Here is an 11,580-nt window from a genome sequence, read left to right as displayed (position 1 = left end):
CGGCCGGTTTACTGGTTAAGCCAGATGAACTTCTTCTGGACCAATGTCTGGTTAACCATTCCAGTTCGATTTTTTCTACATTGCATTAGAGTAATACTTGACAATTTTTTGTTCAAAAATTCACTAAATCCAGTAACAATGCTAACTCTACTGTCACAACACAAAACATATCGTAGATTTATTGGGAATACAAAATGAAACAACAACAATAATACTAATCACAACAACTAAATAGCAAATAACAAGAATTGTGAACCAAGGTATACAATTATTTCTCAAAGAAAAAAAAAAAAATGCCCTCAATATAGGATTGTAATTAATTAAAAGAAAATGTCCAATGAAATGTTATGCTATATTCAACAATGAAATAAAAAATAAAATATGAAATTAATCAACTTCTCTATAAAATAAAATGTAAAAATTGCACTAAATTCCTAGCTATTGCTTGTTCTCTATAAAGACACTATGGGTTTGTCCAATAAAATGTTATGCTATATTCAACAATGAAATAAAAAATAAATTATGAAATTAATCAACTTCTCTATAAAATAAAATGTGAAAATTGCACTGAATTCCTAGCTATTGCTTGTTCTCTATAAAGACACTATGGGTTTAATGAACTACAAAAAAAAAAAGAAGTTGATTTTTCATTGGTTTATTCTTCTTTTAATTCTACCTATTATTTTGAGATATATGATTGCTTTGATTAATTTTCTTTGGGGCATATGTTGCTTGAATTTTTTCCTACACTTTTTTCAAGGGAACTCAATGGTGAAATATTTGATGGTGTTTTTTTTTATTAAATCAAGATCCTTAATTTAATCCAATTGTTAATGTGCTTATCTATAAATCAAAATTCAATAATATTAATTTAAAAACGAAATAACGTTCTAAGGAAGCAGGTTTTTTAAAAAAAAAAAAAAAGTTAAAATACGGACTTATATCGGTTCTATTAAAAAAATAAGATTTTTTGAAGCTCAGAGTTCTTAACGGATTTTTAAAAATTAGAAATTTTTTGAAAAAATCGCTTTCTAAATGGAGACTTCCCGCATGAGCCCCAATAATTGAGCTAGCTAAAAACGCCCTCTTATATCAGACGGACTTTCCCAACATGATGGGTGGTCCGTGAGAGCACCTTATACTCCACAAAAGCGTAATATCCTTCTCCGCACTATATGAGATTAGTAGTGTGCCATTATAATCTTTCAAACGAAAGCAGGTGCCATCCATTGATTATATTGAACACTAAATCTTTTTCTGCAAAAGTAAACATAATATTGCATTCTATGCCACACAAAGACTGGAATCACAAGCACAGAGTAGCTATACGACATCCATATGTACAAGTACAATCATGATCAGTTCTCAAGCATCCGACTATGTGATATCATAGTCCCCAATCTCGGATTCTGGAATTTTCAATGCCTTCCAAACTGCCGGAGAAGCATCGACATTGTTGTTGGGGTGGTTGGAAATCGTGATCCTCGTCACAGCCATGCACAGAGTCGCACTCATCAGCGACCTTTGCCTTCACAGTTATACCATTGCCACTAATGTTGATGTAGTTCAGGCATCGACTCCAATGATTGTACCACCCAGTGGAGAGAGCGACCACCATCTCATCATCATCGTGGTATTGGTTGTCGCACTCTGAAAGACCACCTCCATCGCCACCCTTGGCAAACCTGTTTATAGTCATTGTGGCACGGGTGCTGCCAGTGATGGGAGGAGAGCAGCGGTACCGAGCATACATCTTTCCGTCCTTGCAACAATCGAGAGTCGTTCTCCCTATTGCAATTTCCAGACTTTCCTTTGAGGTAGCCACTAGGATTACAGAATCCCAAAGGGAATCGGTGAGCTGCCAGAGCTTAGAAGAAGCAACAAGGACATGAAGAAGGTAACCTCTCGGTTTTTCATTCTTCCTCAGTGAAGGGAAGTGTAGGTGTTTCTTGTTGGAGGGAGGAGGAGATGTTTCGAGTGTGAAGGGCAAAGGATTACTTATTTATAGTGGTCCATTAAGACCAACATGGGCTACTATTTTGTTCCTACACTCCCAACCAGCTGTGAAGCAAACTGTTGTGACCTAATAAGCACGGTTTTGCTTTTTCTTGGTTACGATTGAAAATGCCAAAGTTGTAGTCCTCAGCTTGGTTCGGTTAGTACGCATTTTTCTTCTTCGCAATCGAAAATGCAAAAATTTTATTCCCCAGCTTACTCATATATTACCATCTTAAAAACAAACTTAACTATTGTTATTATTCCAATGTGTGCCTTGAATTTAACTCGCCTTATTCCCCTACGAATCCTTACATAACTAGGGTTGTTTGATGATTGGGCTACTACACAATAAAATTAATGGGCTATACCATAACTACATATAATTAAACATGTGATTTTCATCATGCCTACTTATTTATTGTATTTTGTGTTTGACTAGTACTTATTGGAATTCCTATCAGTAAAAGGAGAAACTCTGTCTTAATTATGTTAATCCATACTTTCTATTATTTAGGCCCCATTTGGTTACCTGAAAATGGGAAGGGAAAAGTGTATTCTAAAATTGGTATCTCTTAGAATAGCTTCTCATGTAGATCTAGAAGATGCATCTTCACTGTTTAGATTGCCTGGAAGATCTATCTTCAGAAAAAAAAAAAAAAAATTCATTCTATCATTTCTTTTTTTTAAGTAACTATTCTCAATGTTGTGATTATTGTACTTAAGAATTGTTTAGGTCCGTCTTTTTAGTATTGTTCCACTTGAGGATTAAATATTCAACACTTTAGAATTACTGAGTTTGTCTTCTGGTACCTAACAACTAACAAAATTTGAAGCAAAAATTGAAGTTTTTTGTTTTCAACAAATTCAAATATAATATTTAAACTTGCAAATGTGTGGTTCCTTCATTCCAACATTACATTTCACGAAACATTTGCATTCAAACATTAACATCATAATTATAGATATTAAATAATGTAATATTATTATTTCATTAGTGTCTATACTACATTATTAAGCAAGAGTTAAAAAGTGGACACATGTCCCAAGAATAGGAAGGGATCCTAACACTATAGAGATCATGGGTAGGTGGCTTTATTGTGTAAGTCACATTCCCCATCTTTAGGGGAGGAGAGAGAAAGGAAAAGAGATTCCGCACTCATCCTTTAGAGAGAGAGAAAGAGGTGAATTGGATTGTCTTGCCATTTTTTAAGCAAAGCAAATCACACAATAAATAGAGAAAATCAAAAGGATTTGAGATACTATGAAAATTTAGGTATTTTAGGAGAAATATGAGAGGGAGACTTTCATATGGCATAGTAGCATATACTCATAAAAGTACCTAACATTATCCTAGAAAAAATCAAGGAAAGCAAATCACACAATAGGTAGAGAAAATTAAGGGGATTTGAGATAATATGGAAATTGAGATATTTTAGGAGAAAGATCAGATGGAGACTTACGTATAGAATAGGGATTTGACCATTTATAGAGACTGAGAAGTTTTAGAAGTAATTACTCTCCACAAATTCCCCTTCCTTTCTCTTTCCATGACATCCTTTCTCTCTCTATTTCTTTTCTACTACCCATCTCTCTCTCTAGTTGTCTTCTCTCTTCTCTCTCTCTCCACGACTCCCCCTGCCTCTCCCTCTCTCCTCCTACTCTCTCTCCCCCCCTCCTCCTATGATGTTCTTTCTCTATCTCTTTTCCCCAACCATGTTTCTCTCTACTACCTTTCTCTCTTACCTTTAGAACTTCTTTATTTGTTTATTGGTAATAGGGTTGTTTAGAACTTCTCTATTTGTTTATTGGTAATAGGGTTTTATATTTTCGGTTTATGGGTTTTTGGTAAATAAGTGATGTTTAATTTATTGTAGATATTTGAGCATATATGGGAAATTTAGCAAGAAAATAATTTCAAGGTATGATTTAACTTTGTGTGTTATGCTTTATGTTATTGTTCGTGTATTTTTTTTTTTTTTTTTTATTGTGTTTTAGGATTTAATAAATAATTACAAGTATGATTGTAGGATTATTACAATAATTTTTAATGCTTTGAACCTTCATATGCACATTTTTCTTTTATAAAAACTTTAAAGTCCAAAAAATTAAGTTTATCTTTTAGCATAAATATAAAAATTAATTAATAAATAAGATAAATATATAAAAAAATAATAATAATAATAATAGAAATTAAAAATTCATTTTTAACTCTAAGGTGCTAGATGGATCTATTAATATTTCTGTGTGCCTAAAAATTAGGACAAAGTTTCAGGATTGATAACATTAAAATATGGAACCGATGATAAAGAGTAAGAAATATTTAATTATTATAAAATTAATTATTAATAATGATAATATAAATTAATCAAATTATAATTCAAAATAATTAAAATTTAAATTTATAAATATGAAAATTTCAAAAAAAATTATATTGAAAAGAAAAGACTAACTAATTTATTTAGTGAATTAAAAATTATAAATAATATTAGAGGTATTACAAATATGAGGTTTGGATATAAAATGTTTTTAAAGAATACGAAAACATTAAAAATGGTATTTAAAAGTATAAAGCAAAAAAAAAAAAACCTAAGATAGTTTAATCTTAGTAGTTTTTTTCCCATATATAATTTGAGCCATATAGAGGGCTTTCCCTCTCCTATTTTTATTGCTTCAAAAGCACCACTACCGTGACACATAAACATGTTGTCCTATATTTTTGAAATTGTATATGAAGTTATATAATTCAACACATGTGAGAGTAGCATGTCCTTTCTTTGGGTTATATGGAGTCAATATCTCTACTTTTTCATCTATAAATTATTTCCACTTCATACAATCCATGTTGCTTGATGAGATCTATGGTTCATAAACATTATTAAGGGCCTATGTAGATCATTTAGTTTCATTTCTCCTATAAATTGTTCACCATTGTTTGAGCTTTAACGCTAGCACTTTGCATGGTTTGTGCATTGATAATTAGATTTCACTATTTCTTTTAAATATTTATTATTGCCTTATGCATAAGGTATTATTAACACCGGCACTATGTAAGGTTTGATAGTGCAACTTAGACCAAGTAATTGGTCATGGCCCGAAGAGATTAAACCAACTTTTGACTGGGGGTATTTTTGGAAATAATTCAAAAAGATATGAAAATATAAAAATAAGTATTTATGGCCAAAGGATTTTTCAATCTTTGCCAAAATAACAGAAAACATAAACAAAACAAAAAAAAATATTCCAAATAAATTTCAAATTTTTAGGATTTTTATTTTCTTCGAATTTTTTAATGTCCCCAAGTTGGACACCCAACTCAGGACAACTAGGGCACAACAAGTGGCCGCGCCCAAGTAACTCATCCGAGTAGAATCTATTAGGCCGATTTTTCAATCACTATTTTTTACCTATAAACCATGCATCTCTCTCTCTCTCTCTCTCTCTCTCTCTCGAATCTCGAACTTCTCTCAAATCTCGAATCTCGAACTTCTCTCAAATCCTTTCTCGGTAGAGTTAATCTCACCCATCTTTCTCTTATGTTACCTTGAGTGAAGAAAATGAAATGACAACGAACTCATACTACTCTAACTTAGTTTGCCTTGGAAAAGCAAGGAAATTCTATGGCAAATGTGTCATTTGTTCTGCTCCATTATAATCTACCTCCTAGGTCCATTTTTTGCTTTTTTTTTCTTTCATTTTTTGTTTTTAGATACATTATGTCCAATGTGTTGAATCACTTCCATTAGAGAGCATTGAATTGTGCTTCTTTGCTGATTTTTTACGTCGTTTATGTTATTATATTGCATAGGTGAGTTTTTGGCATCCTTCACAAAACTAATCTTTTGAATTTCCTATTTTCATGAATTCAAAATTTACTTTCATATTTGTTGACGTTTATTTCAATGAATGCTTCTTATTGAGATTGACAAAGTTTGCATATTTAATGTTGTTGAGATATGTATATTGTATTTTTTATATCTTATTATTTTTTGTTTTGCTTTATTTAGCCTTTGTATTTTTTAAATTTTGGCAACTTACTCTAGAACTTAAATACCTTGCACATTTATAGATATATATTGATTCTCTCCAAGGGATGTGCTTTACACTATTTACAATATCGATTATTTCATCCTTACGTGTGACGCACATATCCAACTAGTTAATATGATATTATAGTATTATTTTCTTACAATAATATTATTATTATATAATAGTGTCACTATTATTATTGGAACAATTATAATTATTTTAGTAATTATATTTTTATTAATATTTGTATGATATAATATCATCATCATCTCCATCATCATCCAAACATTATCCCAATTAATTGTGTTGACTAATTATAATAGTTATAATCTAACATAATATCTTTTACTGTTATTAATATAATAATAATAATAAGAATACCATAATAAAATTTAAACATTTTTATAATATGATATAAACATATTAATATAATACTATAATAAAAATACATTTAAATGATCACTATTTCAATAACTATTTTAAATAATAATTTTAATAATAAGAATAATTATTTTAAATAATAATTTTAATAATAAGAATAATAACATTAGGACCTATACATTTAACTTTGATTTTTAGGAAATGTCAATTCCACCTTATTGGGTGGAATTGACATTTCCTGAAATTTGGTTGAATAATGGACTCCATGTGGAAATGTCAATTTTATCTTCAGAACGAGCAGAACATGTCAGTCTAGGATGTACTCCAAGAGTTCCATTTCCCGATAACCAATGGGGCCCTTAAGGAAAAGTACATGAACATACTATATACTTTAAATACAAGGAGGTCGGAATTACATAAGTCCATCATACTTTAAATTGGGTGATTTTGTGTCATTGAATATACTCAAAGTCCAAAAAACAAAAAACAAATTATTAAACTCTCCATGCCATCGAATTTGTTATCTAATGGCTAGGAATGATTGTGACATCATTGTAACTATTATCAATGGTTTCGTGGTATACATTCCCATTCTTTAATTATGAATAACTAATAGGCTATATTAATTTTCATCTTTGAATATATTGTTATTTTTCTGTGCCCTTGCAAATTGACGAACAATGCTTCTACCAATCCCTTTAAAAGGGTGTGGTTTATCTAAGGTTGAGACCGTAAACAATCAAAGGTGCCTCTAAATAGTGTTGAAAGATGAATTTTCAGTAGAACAAATCTTTGTGTTTGGTCTAAAAATTTCTTAAGGTTGGGAGATGGTTTTCCCTAATTTTCGAAGGCATTTGGGGGTCGTTTGGATACCTGGAAATCCATTACAAAGAAATAAATTACAAGGAAATCTAGCATTTTCAATATTTGGGTATACCTAAAGAGTAATGAAATGAAAATATATTACTCGTCATTTTCCCATATATCAAACTATTACGGGTGGGAAAGCTAAGAAATCAATTACAGGGTGCAACGGGTAATTTGTTTAGGTGTCATTTCCCCAAATCCCTTCGCTGCTAACTCAGCCTCTCTTCTCTGTCCCTCTTCAAGCCTCCCTTCTATGTGCTCTCTCTCTCTCTACAAGCAAGCAGTGCGGGTAACCTCTGTGAGCAAATTTGCTACCTCTCTCTCTCAGAGAAAAATTGTTGTTTTTCTCTCTTTCTCAGAGCAACCTCTCTGACCCTAATCGAAGTCAGCATATGTCTCTCTTACCACGCCAAGTAAGAGCAATTTTCTCTCTCTCTCTTAAAAAATTAGGGGTTTAGCTATTTTTCTATGACAAAAATCTGCCCTAAAAAATTTAGGGCCTTCATTTTTTTTAATGCTCCATAAAAATAGGGTTTGGTGGGTAAAAGATTCTTGCAGCATTAAACATTTTACAAGCCAAAGGGGTTGATTTTAGCAGATAAGATTAGGTTGATTTGGTTTGTTCTATGTTACTCTAGTTTCTATAAAATCAGTAAAGTTATAGGTTAGGTTGATTTGGCTTGTTCGTGTTATTTTAGTTTACATAAAATCAATAATTATGAAAGGTTTCAGAAATCTTGATCAAGGTGTCATCACACAATAGTTATCAATATTTATTTCATAAGGCCAATTATTTTTCTTTTTGAGTTTGGGTAATATGATAATCACGTTTTGTGTGAGGCTATCTCTCTATGGAATTTTTTCTGAGATTTTTGTATCGCTCATCATTTGGGAATCTCTCTCTTGAGTTTTTCGAGCTCTTTTTTTTAATCCTTATATGGGCTCTCTCTCTACAATTTAGGAAATTTCTTTGGAGTTTAGGTTATATCTGATATGAACAATAGTGAATTATTTTGATTCTCTCTGATATGAATGGTGTGATGATGACTTTAATTCCGCATTTCAATAGAATTTTGTGACAAAAAAGAAAGAAATGATAGTTTATAGGCAAGTGTTGGTAAAATGTTGGTAATGTATTTCCCATATTTCTTCTAGACATAATCAAACAGTAGCAATATATTTCCCAGGTTGCATCACTACCCAAACAGTAACAATCCATTTGCATATAATGCATGATGCAGTAATGTATTACGCCAGCAATATATTTCACAAACAATATATTTCCAGGTATCCAAACGACCCTTTGGGGTCCCCTATTTTCTAATCTGAATTTTGCGATTTTCTATAGTTTTAAAGAATTTTTCAATTTTTTCTAATTTTATAGGATTTTTCAAATGCTTTATCCTATTTTTTAGGATTCATTGTGATTTATCTACTAATTTCTAGGAATTTCTTAATTTTTGGTTTTCTAGGGATTTTTTGTTATTTTCATATGACTTTTCTGGTCTTTTAGATTTTTCAAATGATTTATTGGGTTTTTTAGATGGGGTATTCATAGGTTGAAGTAAGGTCATGGTCGAAATTAGATCGATTCGTTCCAAGGGTCTAGATTCTTTCAAAAGGTCTCAGAATTTTGGATTTTTCTAGAATTTTCAAATTTTTTTACCTCTTTGGAGAGCTGTCCACCGCCCCAGGCCCATCAAGTCATCCCTCATGGAGCCCAAAGTGCATTGTGTCACGAGTGCATTGTGTGCGAGGTGGCCCGACGCGCCGTGTGGCATGGGCTTGAGTGATGGCCATTTTCATCTTTTGTCCCCTTTGTTTTACTCTGTAGGTCCAATTCAAGTGATTATTGGACTGTTGGAAAGCTCTCAGAATCTACAGTGATCTAGGATAGGTTTTGAATCATTTTAAGATAATTAAACTGGGTTTAAGTGTGCTAGGGTCTTCCAAGGATTTTGCGGTCATTTGGGTTCAAAATCAAGCCTTTTAGGAATTACCTTATCCAGTGGGCTGCTAGTGACTTGACTTATGGTCATTATCCATCAATTGCTAAGTTGCTTACGAGACTACCATGGTCTCCCAACTGTTTGGCAGTGAATCAAGCAACATCATAGCCTATAGCTGATATTTTAAGGACAACTTCATCATTGCGAGTTGATTAATAATGCTTTACATATCACTTACTGTTGTACAATGAATCCCTATCCATGAACTTCATGCTCACTAATTTTCAAAACAAGAACACCTTATTTTTAGCAATCTTTCTCTCGTACAAGCCATGTAACTTACCCACAATGACTTGGCAGATGTCTCTGCTGACATGTGGTGAAAGACATTTTGATCCAAACATTTTTTGATAGTTTCGAGAACCTTTCAGTCTATTCTCTTCCACTCATCATTGGTCATACCTTCGGGTTGTGTTCTACCCTGTCAATGGGTGTGTACAAGTCACCATAATGCAGGAGTCATTGGTGCTTATGGAGATTCACCATCGTTCAAGCTCCCATCGTTGATCAAGGTTTCATCAGCGGTCAAGGTCCTAGTCAAGGTCTCATTGGCAATCAGGCTCCCACCAGCTGTCAACTTGTTGGCGGTCATGCTTCCATAGGTTGTCAACTCGTTGGAAGTCATGCTCCCACTGGCTGTCAAGGTGTCACCATTTGTAAAGATGAATCATTGGCAGTCAAGGTGACTCACTATTGCTTAAGGTGGTGACCAACTATCTATCGATCAAGACCTTCTTTGCACAATGGACACTCACTGACAATCTCTAACTGACAACATGTGTTTAAACACTTTGTTGGGCTATCAAGCAAGATGCACCCTATAAGGAGAGTTCTTCCTAACTCCTCCTATGACCGCTAAGCTTGCTATACGGACGATTATAGGATGATCGATGGCGGTGTATCAAAGTCAAGGGAAAGCGCACTCTGATACAACTTTGTTAAGCTCACCGGGTCGAGCACTCTCACAAATTTACAATTGCGAGCAGCGAAACTCAGATATGGGGCACAATACACGAAAATATTGTTGAAATTCTATGTATGCTTTGATATAACGTTGTAAGTTTTTGGATAAGGCACTGATACCACTGATAATTGAAAGCACGCACTCACTTTCTTTCTTGGAGAGATGAACACAAACACATTCATAGGTTCCATGTAACTATATATCGGTTTCCTCTATAAGTTGCTTATATCTACAACCACAGACACACAATATTTCAATACATGGCACACATATATATAGGCGTTTACAACAAAACTACCCATTAACCACATGTTGGATAACTACCCATTACCTACATGAAGAGAGAGATAACTACCCATTACCTACATGAAGAGAGAGATAACTTCCCACTATCTTAACTACCCATGCGTTGCACTTTTACAAAGAGAGATAGAGATAACTTCCAACTATCTTAACTACCCCCACATTCCTATTTTTTTACAACATCTTTAACACTCCCCTTGGATGCAAAATTTCACCTTTTTCTTTTAAATTTCTTGTTCTTGTTTTTCTTAATTCTTCTTCTGCTTCTTGCTTCTTTTTCTTTTACTTTTTTTTTTGCTTCTTCTTCTTCTACTTGTTTCTTACTGCTTCTTGCTTTTGCTTCTTCTTCTTTCTTCTTTTTTCTTTCTTCATTCTTCTTCTTGATTTTATTTCTTTCTTCTTCTTTTGTTTCTAAAAAACGCATTTCTATTTTTTTTTTCATGCATTCTCATTGCATCATCATGCTTTTTTATGACATGACAAACTAGGACTTCAATGTCCTGTTTTGCTTAACACAATTTCTTTTTTATGCCTTCTCATGGCATCATCATGCATTTTCATGACACGACAAACCAGGACTTCATTGTCCTGTTTTTCATCTTTTCAAAAGTCATTTTTCATATGCCTACACTAGGCATGGATTTCCCATCATGTCTTTCCATGGCATGACATACCAAGACAGCGGTGTCCTGTTTTTCTTTACTTGCCCCAAAAATAAGTTTCATTTTTCCTATACCAATATAGGCATGAATTTCCCATCATGCCTTTCCATGACACGACACACCAGGACTGTGGTGTCTTGTCTTTTTTTCTTTCCTAAAAATCATTTTCCTTTTTCTTATGCCTAAATAGGCATGAATTTCCCATGAGGACTACTCTTGTTCGCCTTTCAGATTTTTTTTTAAATCTCATTTTCTAATTTCCCATGAGGACTACTCAGGTCCCCCTTTCAGAATTTATATTTTTTTAAATCTCATTTTATGAAAACCATTGCAAAATAACAAAACCAATAGCTCTCCAATTTTGTTTCCC

General features: G+C 32.9%; 1 pseudogene; it reads right to left on the bottom strand.

The window, feature by feature from the left end:
- Positions 1 to 1,365: 1,365 nt before the first annotated feature.
- On the bottom strand, positions 1,366 to 9,906 carry LOC18435015 (kiwellin-1-like; annotated as a pseudogene).
- Positions 9,907 to 11,580: the final 1,674 nt, after the last annotated feature.

This window comes from Amborella trichopoda, chromosome 6 (assembly GCF_054954075.1).
Source record: "Amborella trichopoda isolate Santa Cruz 75 chromosome 6, AtrichopodaSantaCruz75HAP2 v2.0, whole genome shotgun sequence".
Taxonomy (NCBI): Eukaryota; Viridiplantae; Streptophyta; class Magnoliopsida; order Amborellales; family Amborellaceae; genus Amborella; species Amborella trichopoda.
This window is presented reverse-complemented; position numbering and strand designations above follow the sequence as displayed.